Source organism: Balaenoptera borealis, assembly GCF_965194805.1.
Source record: "Balaenoptera borealis genome assembly, contig: HAP1_SCAFFOLD_1618, whole genome shotgun sequence".
Lineage (NCBI taxonomy): Eukaryota > Metazoa > Chordata > Mammalia > Artiodactyla > Balaenopteridae > Balaenoptera > Balaenoptera borealis.
The window spans coordinates 25,145-40,382 of NW_028122617.1; the positions used below are offsets into that span (position 1 = coordinate 25,145).

Genomic DNA, 15,238 nt, shown 5'->3' on the forward strand with positions numbered 1-15,238 from the left:
ATGAGCTGGCCCAGAAGCTGAAGCCCCTCGGGGAGCAGGAGCGGCCGTGATCCTGGACCTAAAGAAGGCCAAGTGCCAGAGGCGGGGCCTGCACTTTGACGGGCCCATCAACGTCTAGGACCTGTGCTACTACACGAACCAGGGGGAGGAGACGCGCTACCACGTGGACCGGTACCTGCTCAATGAGTCCTTCCCCATGCAGGTGGTCACGCGCGGGCGGCTGGGCATCTCCCAGGAGCTGCTGGGGCTGACCTTCGACCTGGAGGAGGGTGCCAACGTGTGTCACGAAGATGTGAGGCTCTACATGGTCCGGGACGCGGCCGCGGACAAGGTCATCCATCGGCAAGTTCTACCTGGACCTCTACCCTCGGTGCATGCGTGGGGGAACCTGTCGGCCGTGGGCCAGGGCTCCTCTGTGGAAGCGGGGCCTCACCCGCGTCCCTCCCCAGGGAAGGGAAGTCCGGGCACATGGCCTGCTTTGGCCTGCAGCCGGGCTGCCTGCAGCAGGATGGGAGGCGCCAGATTGCCATCGTGGCCATGGTGGCCAACTTCACCAAGCCTACGCCCAACCCGCCCTCCCTGTTGCAGCATGATGAGCTGGAGACCTACTTCCATGAGTTCTGGCAAGCGACGCACCAGCTCCGCTCCCAGGTGGGTGCGGGCGCGGGGTTGCAGGCAGGGGGCGGGGAGGGCCCGGGCTCTCCCGTGGTTCTCAGGCAGGCCCTCGCCACGGGATTCTTCCGCTGATGTCACCCCGCACGTGGTGACGCCCTCGGTGTCAGTTTCCATCATCAAACCCCACGCACAGGGCGTGTAAAAAAAACGGAAGTGGATGTCCTCGAGACTCTGGAGGCTGGAAGCCGCAGATCAAGGAGTCAAGACTGGTTCCCTGCATGTTAAATACGTGTATTCAAGAGTTGCCTTTAAAAAGACAAAAGAAAAGAAAGGAACGTTGCATGCAAGTCTGGTGACAGGCGGTGATGAGAACCAGAGGGTAGGCTCTGGGGCCGGGAGCGCCACGCCCTGTGAGGCCCTGGGGCTGCTGCCAGTCTCGGTGGAGGTTCAGCAAGTCCCAGGGACTTCCCCACGGGGGGGGGGGTCCCCAGCTGAGCGTCTGGGCCCAGGACCCAGTGCTCGTTCAGTCTTCCTGTGGTCAGCCCTTCGTCCTGAGAGCGATGCTCTCACAGGCTGCACCGGAGCGGGTGGGGACACTTTACTGAGCTGTGCAGCCGTCACTACTGCCCTGTTTTGGAACATTTCCCTCACCCCAAAAATGTCCGTCACGCCCTTAGTTATCGTTCCCTCCCCCCCCCCCGCCCCTAACAACCAGGAACCCACTCTGACTCTGTGGATCTACCTGTTCTGGAAGTTTCCCCTCAGTGGGGTCACACCCTGTGTGTCCTTCTGTGTTTCATGTCTCTCGCTGAGCATCGTGTTCTCAGGGTGTATCCACTTGGCAGCGAGTGTCAGGGCTTCACACCTTTGCGTGGCTGAGGGCCGGAAAAAAGACAAACGACAAGAAAGGCACGTTACCTGCGACTCTGGCGACAGCCAGTGATGAGAACCAGAGGGAAGGCTCTGGGGCCGGGAGCGCCGCGCCCTGTGAAGCCCTGGCGTTGCTGCCAGTCTCGGTGGGGCACGGGCAGCGCCGTCCCCTGGAGCTGCTGGCCAACTCATCAAGTCCCAGCTGGCCAACCCCGGTGCGGTCGGGCCGAGGGAAAGGAAAGGGGCTCCCGGACCGCCTGGCTGGAAAGCGCGGCCTGCACACAGTGCCAGCCCCCCGTCTCCTTCCTCCCGCCCTCCAGGCCTCTTCAACCTGCGCCAGATCGTCCTGGCCAAGGTGGACAAGGCCCTGCACACGCAGACGCCCGCGGACCCGGCCCAGGAGAATGCCCGCCTCTGCCAGGAGGTCCTCGGGGTCCCAGCCACGCCAGGTAGCCAAGTGCACGCCGGGCCCACCTTAGCGGTCGGTTGGTGGCTACTGCCCAGGTCAAGAGGATCCTCTGGTGGTGTGTGAAGGGGGACCGACTGACGGGCTCTGGCCGAGGCCCGCTGACCTCTGGCCTCTTCCTGCCTCGGTTCCTGGCCTGGTCCCTCCAGCTGTGGCCCGCGGAGTCCGAGGGTGGGGTGGGCGTATCTGCACGTGCTTTCTGGAGAGCCTGGAAGAGGCAGGAGAGGGCTTCATATCCCGGACGGAACGCGTCGACGAGGTTTGCCCGTGCGTGTCGGTGCGGAGACGCAGTTCACTCCCTCGTGAGCGCTTGAACCCGCGCTCTCCCCGTGCTGGAAGGTGAGCCCTGACTCATCCCTCAGAGCCTCGGGCAGCTGACCTTGTAAGAGGCTTAGGGGTGAACCCTCGTGAGCTTCAGCAGAAAGTCGGCAAAAATTTATTGGTGTCCCTCCACTGAGTTGCCCGCCAGGTCCCCGTTTTCTAGAAGTGTTGGGCCAATACTCCCTCTAGTGGCAGGGGACTCAGACAGGGCTGCTTTGAGGCCCCCTCTCTGGGGAAGGGGCACGGAGCGGCCAGGGGGCCGGGCAGGAGCTTCTCCGCGTGTGTCCCAGGGACCCACCTGCTTGCGACCTTCGGCCACCTGGCAGGAAGCTACGACGCCCAGTCCTATGGCTACCTGTGCAGCGAGGTGTACTCCGCGGACACGTTCCACACACGTTTCAAGCGGGAGGGCGTCCTGAGTGGCAAGGTGAGAGGCCGGTCTGCACGGAGGTCCTTGGCCTGGGCCTAGATGCTTGTGCTGCCCGCCTGGGCCTGCCAGGCTCTGAGGGCCCTGCCCTGGACCCCCTGCTCCCCTGCTCCCCTGCCCTTTGTTGAGTCACAGCAGAGGTGGCCACACCCACACCCTCAGTGAAGGGGGTGCTCCACCCTCCTGCAGCCCCACCCCCTCTCGTCAGGTTGCCATGGACTACAGAAGCTGCATTCTGAGGCCAGGGGGCTCCGAGGATGCCAAGGGCATGGTGAAGCTCTTCCTGGGTTGTGACCCCACGCAGGACGCCTTCCTCCTGAGCAAAGGGCTGCAGGTTGAGGGCTGCAAGCCGCCGGCCTGCTGAAGGCACGGGGTTTTGCCCACCCAGGCGGACCGGGTGCCTTAGCGCCCCGTCGGGGCGGGGGAGGGGCCGCGTGTCCTCCCAGCCCCTGAGTCCCCGGTGGCCGGCCTAGGCCAAAAGTCTCCACCTGGAAGTGTCTGGAGAGCCTGGCATCAAGGCTCCCCCTTGTTGCACTAATGCAATCCCTTCCTGGGGAGCTTTCCTGGTAACAAAACGGTTCTTTGAAAACGCAGCCGTTAATAAAAAGACTCTACTCCTGGTCTCTGCCTGCCGTCCCTTCCACCACAGGAGTGGCATGGGGGCCGTCACACCGGGGGGAGTTCTGACCTTGGTCGGGGATCAGCCCTGGGGCCGTGGTGACGCGTCTGGGTCACTGGGAGACGGCTGAGCTGTGGGGTGAGTGCAGACGGGGATGGTGCCCTGCACCCCGGCCGGGCAGGCTCTCCAGTGAGGGGGTGTCAGTTTCCTGCCAGCCTCTCGCCCGTCACTGTTTGGCATCTCGGGGGCTGTGATTGGCTGGAGCTGGTTCTGGCGGTGGGCACAGCTGTGGGAAGCCCGGCTGTGGCTGTCCCTGTCCCCGTGTCCTGTCCTCCTGCTCAAGGCCGGCCGGCTGGCTCCCTCTGATCATCGGCAGCTGCTGAAGTCTGGACCACAGCAGGGGGCTGCCTTCCTGGGTCCTAGCGATTCTTCCCAAAGGCCTTAGGGATGTGTTTTGGTGGCAGTAGGAATTCAGAGAGGGTGCTGCACCACTGGAGCGGTAGGGTGGCTCTGGACCGTCCCGTGTGTCCTTCCCGGGCCTTTGAGCTCCTCGGGAGCCCTGCCTCCGGCCCTTCGCCCCCACAAAGGACGCCAGGCAGCGGAGCGAGCGCGCGGGCGGCGCCCCGACCTTCTCCCCGTGGCCCAGGCGGGCAGGCCGTGCCACGCTCTGCCCTCCCCTCAGCCTGCCCGCCCGTTCTCACCCGCCCTAGGGCAGTCGGTTGTGGACCAGGCTGTGGTGTCTGCCCTTCTGCAGCCCCGGCTCAGCTCCCTGCACCCACTTCGGTGCCTTCTGTGTTCTGGGCTGGTCGCAGGCCCAGAGCCGGTGGGCAGGCACCCCGTGGCCGGGAGGGCTGTTCGTGTGAATTCCCTGGGGCTTGAAAAGGAGCACAGCCAGCCTTCCATCAGGCACCTCTCGATGGATATGGAAGGGGCGTGTCGGGGCCTGGGGGCCGCTCGTCTTCCTGTGCACCGAGCCCCCAGATGGTCCCCGTGCAAAATCCAGGTGTGGCGTTGGCACCCCAGCCGTGCGCCGGGCAGTCCGTGGCGGGCGACACAGGCCTCGGGCTGGTGGGCCACAGGGTTCCTGAGCGGCAGGTCAGGACTGAGAGGGTGAGGCCTTTCCCCGGGTCCAGGGCCCAGGCTGATGCCGGCTGGAGGCCCCTCCGCTCACCGCCCGCAGCCCCCAGCCCCTGCCCTCACGGGAGCCCCCAGGGCTGAGCTCAGGGGTTGGGTGCCCAGGCTCCCCGGTAGCCCAGCCCGTTCCCAGTCCTCCGTGGTCACTGAAGGACTTGGAAGCAGGTTGCCCCGCAGAGACTGCTGTTCTCCGAGCCCTGGGCAGGGGGCAGGGAGGACGGGCACAGGGCCCTGCGGGGTGTGGTCGCCGGAGCAGCTCCACACAGTAAGTAAGAGCATCTCACCAAAAACAGTGCGTTTCTCCAGCCGCCCCGGGACCTGAGCTCAGGTCCTGGGGCAGGAAGGGGCAGCACTGCAGCTGTTAGCTGTCACTGGGGGTCGACTGTGGCCCGGTGCCACCTCTTAGATCGTCCCCCGTCCCCTTCCGGGGTTGCGACCGGACCCCTGCCAATCGGGTTCTCACTCCTCCCCATCCCCTACGCCTGCTCCACGAAGGTGGAAGGAACACATTTTTAAAAAGGCTGGAGCCTGGGCTTCCCTGCTGGCGCAGTGGTTAAGAATCCGCCTGCCAATGCAGGGGACAAGGGTTCAAGCCCTGGTCCGGGAAGTTCCCACACGCCGCGGAGCAATGAAGCCCGTGCGCCACAACTACTGAGCCTGCGCTCTAGAGCCCAAAAGCCACAACTACTGAGTCCTCGTGCCCCAACTACTGAAGCCCGCGCGCCTAGAGCCCGTGCTCCGCAACAAGAGAAGCCACCGCAATGAGAAGCCCACGCACCGCAACGAAGAGTAGCCCCCGCTCACCGCAACTGGAGAAAGCACACACGCAGCAAGGAAGACCCAACGCAGCCAAAAATAAATAAATTAAATAAATAAATAAATTTTTAAAAATCATATTAAATACCTATCAATGAGATTTTAAGAAATAGTCAGGACCAGAGCCTCCCATCAAGCCTCTTAGATAGCCTCAACCACCAGAGGGCAGACAGCAGAAGCAAGAGAAACTACAATCCTGCAGCCTGTGGACCAAAAACCACAGTTACAGAAAGATAGAGAAGATGAAAAGGCAGAGGGCTATGTACCAGATGAAGGAAGAAGAAAAAACCCCAGAAAAACAACTAAATGAAGTGGAGATAGGCAACCTTCCAGAAAAAGAATTCAGAATAATGATAGTGAAGATGATCCAGGACTTCAGAATAAGAATGGAGGCAAAGATTGAGAAGATGCAAGAAATGATTAACAAAGACCTAGAAGAATTAAAGAACAAACAAACAGAGATGACCAATACAATAACTGAAATGAAAACTACACTAGAAGGAATCAATAGCAGAATAACTGAGGCAGAAGAACGGATAAGTGACCTGGAAGACAGAATGGTGGAATTCACTGCTGCGGAACAGACTAAAGAAAAGAGAATGAAAAGAAATGAAGACAGCCTAAGAGACCTCTGGGACAACATTAAACGCAACAACATTCGCATTATAGGGGTCCCAGAAGGAGAAGAGAGAGAGAAAGGACCAGAGAAAATATTTGAAGAGATTATAGTCGAAAACTTCCCTAACATGGGAAAGGAAATAGCCACCCAAGTCCAGGAAGCGCAGAGAGTCCCATACAGAATAAACCCAAGGAGAAACACGCCGAGACACATAGTAATCAAAGTGGCGAAAATTAAAGACAAAGAAAAATTATTGAAAGCAGCAAGGGAAAAACGACAAATAACATACAAGGGAACTCCCATAAGGTTAACAGCTGATTTCTCAGCAGAAACTCTGCAAGCCAGAAGGGAGTGGCATGATATACTTAAAGTGCTGAAAGGGAAGAACCTACAACCAAGATTACTCTACCCAGCAAGGATCTCATTTAGATTTGATGGAGAAATCAAAAGCTTTACAGACAAGCAAAAGCTACGAGAATTCAGCACCACCAAACCAGCTCTACAACAAATGCTAAAGGAACTTCTCTAAGTGGGAAACACAAGAGAAGAAAAGGACCTACAAAAACAAACCCAAAACAATTAAGAAAATGGTCATAGGAACATACATATCGATAATTACCTTAAACGTGAATGGATTAAATGCCCCAACCAAAAGACATAGACTGGCTGAATGGATACAAAAACAAGACCCATATATATGCTGTCTACAAGAGACCCACTTTAGACCTAGGGACACATACAGACTGAAAGTAAGGGGATGGAAAAAGATATTCCATGCAAATGGAAATCAAAAGAAAGCTGGAGGAGCTATACTCATATCAGATAAAATAGACTTTAAAATAAAGAATGTTACAAGAGACAAGGAAGGACACTACATAATGATCCAGGGATCAATCCAAGAAGAAGATATAACAATTATAAATATATATGCACCCAACATAGGAGCACCTCAATACATAAGGCAACTGCTAACAGCTATAAAAGAGGAAATCAACAGTAACACAGTAATAGTGGGGGACTTTAACACCTCACTTACACCAATGGACAGATCATCCAAAACGAAAATAAATAAGGAAACAGAAGCTTTAAATGACACAATAGACCAGATAGATTTAATTGATATATATAGGACATTCCATCCAAAAACAGCAGATTACACGTTCTTCTCAAGTGCGCACGGAACATTCTCCAGGATAGATCACATCTTGGGTCACAAATCAAGCCTCAGTAAATTTAAGAAAACTGAAATCATATCAAGCATCTTTTCTGACCACAACGCTATGAGATTAGAAATGAATTACAGGGGAAAAAAAACGTAAAGAAGACAAACACATGGAGGCTAAACAATACGTTACTAAATAACCAAGAGATCACTGAAGAAATCAAAGAGGAAATAAAAAAATACCTAGAGACAAATGACAATGAAAACACGACGACCCAAAACCTATGGGATGCAGCAAAAGCAGTTCTAAGAGGGAAGTTTATAGCTATACAAGCCTACCTAAAGAAACAAGAAAAATCTCAAGTAAACAATCTAACCTTACACCTAAAGAAACTAGAGAAAGAAGAACAAACAAAACCCAAAGTTAGCAGAAGGAAAGAAATCATAAAGATCAGAGCAGAAATAAATGAAATAGAAACAATGAAAACAATAGCAAAGATCAATAAAACTAAAAGTTGGTTCTTTGAGAAGATAAACAAAATTGATAAGCCATTAGCCAGACTCATCAAGAAAAAGAGGGAGAGGACTCAAATCAATAAAATCAGAAATGAGAAAGGAGAAGTTACAACAGACACCGCAGAAATACAAAGCATCCTAAGAGACTACTACAGGCAACTTTATGCCAATAAAATGGACAACCTGGAAGAAATGGACAAATTCTTAGAAAGGTATAACCTTCCAAGACTGAACCAGGAAGAAACAGAAAATATGAACAGACCAATCACAAGTAATGAAATTGAAACTGTGATTAAAAATCTTCCAACAAACAAAAGTCCAGGACCAGATGGCTTCACAGGTGAATTCTATCAAACATTTAGAGAAGAGCTAACACCCATCCTTCTCAAACTCTTCCAAAAAATTGCAGAGGAAAGAACACTCCCAAACTCATTCTATGAGGCCACCATCACCCTGATACCAAAACCAGACAAAGACACTACAAAAAAAGAAAATTACAGACCAATATCACTGATGAATATAGATGCAAAAATCCTCAACAAAATACTAGCAAACAGAATCCGACAACACATTAAAAGGATCATACACCACGATCAAGTGGGATTTATCCCAGGGATGCAAGGATTCCTCAACATACGCAAATCAATCAATGTGATACACCATATTACCAAATTGAAGAATAAAAACCATATGATCATCTCAATAGATGCAGAAAAAGCTTTTGACAAAATTCAACACCCATTTCTGATAAAAAAACTCTCCAGAAAGTGGGCGTAGAGGGAACCTACCTCAACATAATAAAGGCCATATATGACAAACCCACAGCAAACATCATTCTCAATGGTGAAAAACTGAAAGCATTTCCTCTAAGATCAGGAACGAGACAAGGATGTCCACTCTCACCACTATTATTCAACATAGTTCTGGAAGTCCTAGCCACGGCAATCAGAGAAGAAAAAGAAATAAAAGGAATACAAATTGGAAAAGAAGAAGTAAAACTGTCACTGTTTGCGGATGACATGATACTATACAAAGAGAATCCTAAAACTGCCACCAGAAAACTGCTAGAGCTAATCAATGAATATGGTAAAGTTGCAGGATACAAAATTAATGCGCAGAAATCTCTTGCATTCCTATACACTAATGATGAAAAATCTGAAAGAGAAATTAAGGAAACACTCCCATTTACCATTGCAACAAAAAGAATAAAATACCTAGGAATAAACCTACCTAGGGAGACAAAAGACCTGTATGCAGAAAACTATAAGACACTGATGAAAGAAATTAAGGATGATACCAACAGATGGAGAGATATACCATGTTCTTGGATTGGAAGAATCAACATTGTGAAAATGAGTATACTACCCAAAGCAATCTACAGATTCAATGCAATCCCTATCAAATTACCAATGGCATTTTTTACGGAGCTAGAACAAATCATCTTAAAATTTGTATGGAGACACAAAAGACCCCGAATAGCCAAAGCAGTCTTGAGGGAAAAAAATGGAGCTGGAGGAATCAGACTCCCTGACTTCAGACTATACTACAAAGCTACAGTAATCAAGACAATATGGTACTGGCACAAAAACAGAAACATAGATCAATGGAACAAGATAGAAAGCCCAGAGATTAACCCACGCACCTATGGTCAACTAATCTATGACAAAGGAGGCAAAGATATACAATGGAGAAAAGACAGTCTCTTCAATAAGTGGTGCTGGGAAAACTGGACAGCTACATGTAAAAGAATGAAATTAGAATACTCCCTAACACCATACACAAAAATAAACTCAAAATGGATTAGAGACCTAAATATAAGAGTGGACACTATAAAACTCTTAGAGGAAAACATAGGAAGAACACTCTTTGACATAAATCACAGCAAGATCTTTTTTGATCCACCTCCTAGAGTAATGGAAATAAAAACAAAAATAAACAAGTGGGACCTAATGAAACTTCAAAGCTTTTGCACAGCAAAGGAAACCATAAACAAGACGAAAAGACAACCCTCAGAATGGGAGAAAATATTTGCAAATGAATCAACGGACAAAGGATTAATCTCCAAAATATATAAACAGCTCATTCAGCTCAATATTAAAGAAACAAACACCCCAATCCAAAAATGGGCAGAAGACCTAAATAGACATTTCTCCAAAGAAGACATACAGACGGCCACGAAGCACATGAAAAGATGCTCAACATCACTAATTATTAGAGAAATGCAAATCAAAACTACAATGAGGTATCACCTCACTCCTGTTAGAATGGGCATCATCAGAAAATCTACAAACAACAAATGCTGGAGAGGGTGTGGAGAAAAGGGAACCCTCTTGCACTCTTGGTGGGAATGTAAATTGATACAGCCACTATGGAGAACAATATGGAGGTTCCTTAAAAAACTAAAAATAGAATTACCATATGACCCAGCAATCCCACTACTGGGCATATACCCAGAGAAAACCGTAATTCAAAAAGACACATGCACCCGAATGTTCACTGCAGCACTATTTACAATAGCCAGGTCATGGAAGCAACCTAAATGCCCATCAACAGACGAATGGATAAAGAAGTTGTGGTACATATATACAATGGAATATTACTCAGCCATAAAAAGGAACGAAATTGAGTCATTTGTTGAGACGTGGATGGATCTAGAGACTGTCATACAGAGTGAAGTAAGTCAGAAAGAGAAAAACAAATATCGTATATTAATGCATGTATGTGGAACCTAGAAAAATGGTACAGATGAGCCAGTTTGCAGGGCAGAAGTTGAGACACAGATGTAGAGAATGGACATATGGACACCAAGGGGGGAAAACTGCTGTGGGGTGGGGATGGTGGTGTGCTGAATTGGGCGATTGGGATTGACATGTATACACTGATGTGTATAAAATTGATGCCTAATAAGAACCTGCAGTATAAAAAAACAAACAAAACAACTAATACTAAACTTTCATTGGGTTATGTGTATGGAAATATGTTAATATAAATGTTTCAGACATTACATGAAATTTCTAAAAATCTTATATTTGTATGTGTATGGAAATATGTATGGAAATATGTTAATATAAATGTTTCAGACATTACATGAAATTTCTAAAAATCTTATATGTTCTGGTATAATGTTATATGTAATAATCCTAGTTATTACTTTAAAATGTATATCTCAGAAATAACTAATTTTCTTGTCAACTGCATTATTATGAACTTTCATCAAATCTTTAACCGTGGTCATTTTTAAGTCTTTTGTCATAAAGAAAAAAAAAAAAAAAAGAAATAGTCAGTTAGTTAGTTAGTTAATTGTGCCGGGTCTTAGTTGCCACAGGCCAGCTCCTTAGTTGTGGTAATGAGATATTTTATATTCTTTTTTGTTCCTGAACAAAGGCCTCAGAATCCAGTATTTATTTGATAATGCTCACAGCATAGCTCAGCACGGAATAGCCACGTTGTTTTTCTTTGGCTGCTATGTACCAAACAGCCTTTTGTACTGTTTTACCAAATGCATGTATTTAATACCTGTTTTAAAAAACATAGTGAGATCTCAAAACTTGAAATTGACTAAAGTAAGATTCTCTCTGTAGTACTACTTCTTTGACCAACACCACCTGATAACACCGGTGTGGTGCGCTGAGCCTTACTCTAGCATATCGGGATACACCCTGTTTCGACAAGTGTTCATCCTCCAAGTCCCCAAGGCCTCTCACACACTGCCAGTGAAACTGCTTCCTGCTTGGGAAAGAGTGCCCCAGTTCGTTTCTTTAGAAGCTTGAAGGCTATGTAAGCCCTCCAAAAGGTTAGAGGGCAAAGAACAACTCTAAAACTGGCACATTTGTTTAAAGAAAAAGACTTGTCAATATTACAAGAGCCAGCTTGCTTTCACTTGTGACACGTTTTCTTAGGAGGCAAGGGATGTGGCCATGTGACTTGGACAAGCTGTTTCCCTCTGTCTCAGTGTCCCACCTGTGAGTGGGTAGTCTGACGAAGCTTAATTACAGACATCTGAATAACGATCATGAACAGTGGCATCTAATTTCCAAAATAAAAACAGGAGAATGAGTATGTCTTTCACAACAGGACGTCAAGTCTACCTCAAAGATATTGGTAGCCTTGAGTCCACTGCTTCTCACTGAGTGCAACTGTGCCCCCCAGGGGACATCTGGGGAAGCCTGAAGGTGATTTTGGCTGTCACAACTGGGAGGAGAGAGAGGGAATGTTACGGGCACCTAGTGAGTAAGAGGTCGGGACCTTGCTAAGCACTCTACGATGCACAGGACTCACACACCACAGCAAAGGTTTATCTGGCCCCAAAAGTCAATGCCTTGGTTGAGAAACCCTGCCTTAGAGCAAACCACGGATACTCATCTTTAGCAGGTAACAGGGCATTTACTACCCACCTGTAAACCTACAGACTTCCCGACTTACACAGCTAATCCTGTGGCAGGAATGAAATAGAGAGCGTGTGACCATCTGGTAGTACCTAGGTTTGCCGCTCAAGTCACATGAGACAGTGCTAGAGACTGACATTTTCTATATTGGAGGTCTTTGGCAAGCCACCAGTTTTCTAACCTAAAAAGTCTAAGCAGCATTATTACAATACACATAATAACACGACAATTCTGCTTTTATAGAGAAATTCGATGTGGGAAAGGAGCTTATCTGACATCAGAAGCAAATGCTTTGAACACATCACACCTGCTGGTTCGACTGTCAAATCTTGACAGCTGGAGACGTAGGAAGGTAGACAGGAGAGAACAGACCAAAGTTACGGGCCTGCTGAGTCCTCGGGGCGAACCATAATACACTTCGTACTGCCCTGGGTCCAGGGGTGTGTTCTAACACCCTCTCAGTCACTTACGGTCCATAGACAGACCAAGTATAAATTCACAATTACCAGCAAGTGTACCAAAAAAAGGCAGAGTTAAGAAACTTAAATGCGAGCCCTACCTGGTCTTTTTCTTCTTCATCGACAGAATCATCCGATTTTGCTTTTTCAGGGTCTTCCTCAGGTTTCCGTTTGGCAGGCCTGTCACACACACACACAGTAAAGCCAACTGTTAGCTCACCAGACCCTAGACCTCCAGTGGGCACGAAACAACTCATATTCCTCCCTACCAAGAGTACCCTCTCTTTGGAAAGATTCAGGGCATGGTCCCCTCTTCCCTCTGAGAAGCCCTTTTTGCCAGGACATTAAAAGAAGCTTCGAGCTTAATGTTTCTTTGGATGACAGGTTTAGAATACCACCATTTTGCAAACCTTAAGAAATAATGGATCTAGACTTTGATCAATGGCTGCTAGAATCACCGAAGAGACATTACATGCCTCTGATGGACAGCCCCATGCCGTCAATGAAGTCTCACAAAATAAAGCTGGAATCTGATCAAGACTCTAGACCTAACTACCAGTTTACAGAAAACTGGAGGCAAGGGAACACACTAACCACCAAAACGATGCAGTCGGCCAGACCTAGAAGCTATTAGAAAAAAAGACCTATTTTCTTTAAATCAATGGCAAGAAGATAAGGAATCTATCACTCGAAAGGCTTAAGGAGCAAATCAACCAAACTCTGTTACACAAGGGGAAGAATGAACACTGCTATATATTTGTTAGTAAGGAACTGTTACACTTTATAAGGCCTGTTTTGTCTTCTTCAAAAGACTGTTTGCTAGATGTTAGCCATTATGGCAAAATATGAATAAAAAACTTGTCAGAGAAAGAGACCTTGTCATCTAGAAATATAGTATGTGTGGATAAGATGACATGTCCGATTTGCTTCAAAGTAACCCAGCTGGGAGGAGATGGGTGTGTATGGAGCTGTAATCCATTTGGAATAATTTTCACTTGGAGCATATGGGGGTATAGATGAAACCACAGCCAGGAGATGTTAACTGTTGACACTGGGTGATAGGTACACAGGGGTTCATTTTACTATCCTTGGTAATTCTGTGTATGTACATTTGAAGTTTCCTATGTGAAGAGTAAAAACGGATGAGATCTTCAGAAATGCTGTTCACGAATGTCTGATAACAGAATATCAAAAGGAAAACCGAAGCAATGTGGAAGTCAGAATTACTAAGTTACATCCTACGAATTTATATGTGTTTTACCAAAAACCGTTGGCCCCTAAAATGGGGGCTGTCCATTCATTATATACTGACCTCCTTGTGAAATGAGATGTGATGGTGGTCTGCCTGGTAGTTTGCCTTCTAATCCTGGGGCTAGATGAGACTTCAGCTGCTTAAAGAAAAAGAAACAAAAAAGCCACTATGAATAAAGAGTTCACAGCCAAGGTACAGTTCTTCAGCATTACCAAGCTAGTGCAGAGACCAGGTTCTGAGGATTAAGTAACCTTCTCTTCTTATTCTAAGCAACCACCATCTTGATAAACTCCTCAAATTAGCACCTGCCAGTCTGCTGGGCCATTTTAACACAAGCTCTTGTATGAGGGGCCCAACCCTGAGACGCACAAGGAAACAGAGCCTCCGTTTATTTCGTCAAAAGATGAAGTGGCCAAGCACCTGACCTGCGCTCAAGTCCCATGCTCTTTTTTTAAAAATTCCAGAAGAGTTACTCTGACTACAAGTGGGGAAGGAGTCTAAGAATAAATGCTTAGCTTAAACAGGCATGTAACTTACAAGTCATAGATATCAGCAGCTCCTGTTATCTTATACCTCATAAATTCAACCGCATTTGGGGATCTAATGCTCTATAACTTGGTTGAAGACAAAAATTTAAAGTATATATCTAAGCTAGTTAGACGTATACACAAGAGGGAATTCCACGGCGGTCCAGCGGTTAAGACTCGGCACTCTCACTGCCAAGGGCCGGGGTTCGATCCCTGGTTGGAGAACTAAGATCGTACAAGCCGAGCAACACAGCCATCCCCCCACCAAAAAAAAGGATACACAAAAAACAAGTACTGCTGGTGGAGGGGTTGTGTGTGGGGGGAACAGACAGACCCTATGGCGCCAAGTCTGTCCTCCCCTTAGGTGGTACCAGATTCCAACGAGGTCAAACGAGTCAAGCGCTCTTACAGTTTGTTTCTCCATCGGACTTGCTTCTCCTGGGCATGCAAAGTTTGGAAACAGGTTTGGGGGACTTGTTTTTCTCTGCTATTTCCACTCTGCGCTCCTCACCACTTGTCTGGCTCCCGTTTTCTAGACAGCCGTTCACTTCCCAACTGAAAGCATGAGCTCTGTTCTCCAAGGACAAATCTTTATTTAAAAGGGATCTGACTTGAGCCAGGTAGCCCTCCTACAGCAGGAAAGGATCATTTAAGTAGCAGTGAATGTAAACAAGGGGCCATGAGAGAATAAGGAAACACATGCGCTTCCTTCATAACCATCAGGGAACAGGGAGAGGTGGGATTATTCTGCCTCCCTGGTCACAGACAAGTTACATGGGAGGAAACGTTTTCTAGCCGCCGGGATGCTGACGACTTACCTCTGATAATTCTTCTCTATGTAGTTTGGTTTTCAAGTCACATAACTGATTCTTTATTTCTGTCTGCAGAAATTCATGCAAGAGATTCCATTTCTCCTTCATGCATTCCTAAGGGAAGGACAGAGGTTTACAAGTCTCCACATTCCCAAGGTAGGAACCAATGGACTAATACACAAATAGTTACACTGCCTGGTCACATAACAATGACTGAATGGCAGGCAATGCTGAGTCGG

The 15,238-nt window shown here is 48.3% G+C and overlaps 1 long non-coding RNA gene across 1 annotated transcript; it reads right to left on the bottom strand.

Annotated features, from left to right (window-relative positions):
- Positions 1-1,991: 1,991 nt before the first annotated feature.
- On the bottom strand, positions 1,992-14,806 carry LOC309622139. Its single transcript, XR_014240540.1, has 4 exons — positions 14,597-14,806; positions 13,721-13,796; positions 12,510-12,588; positions 1,992-2,159 (listed from the first exon to the last, which is right to left on the bottom strand). It is a non-coding gene; the product is annotated as an uncharacterized lncRNA (long non-coding RNA).
- Positions 14,807-15,238: the final 432 nt, after the last annotated feature.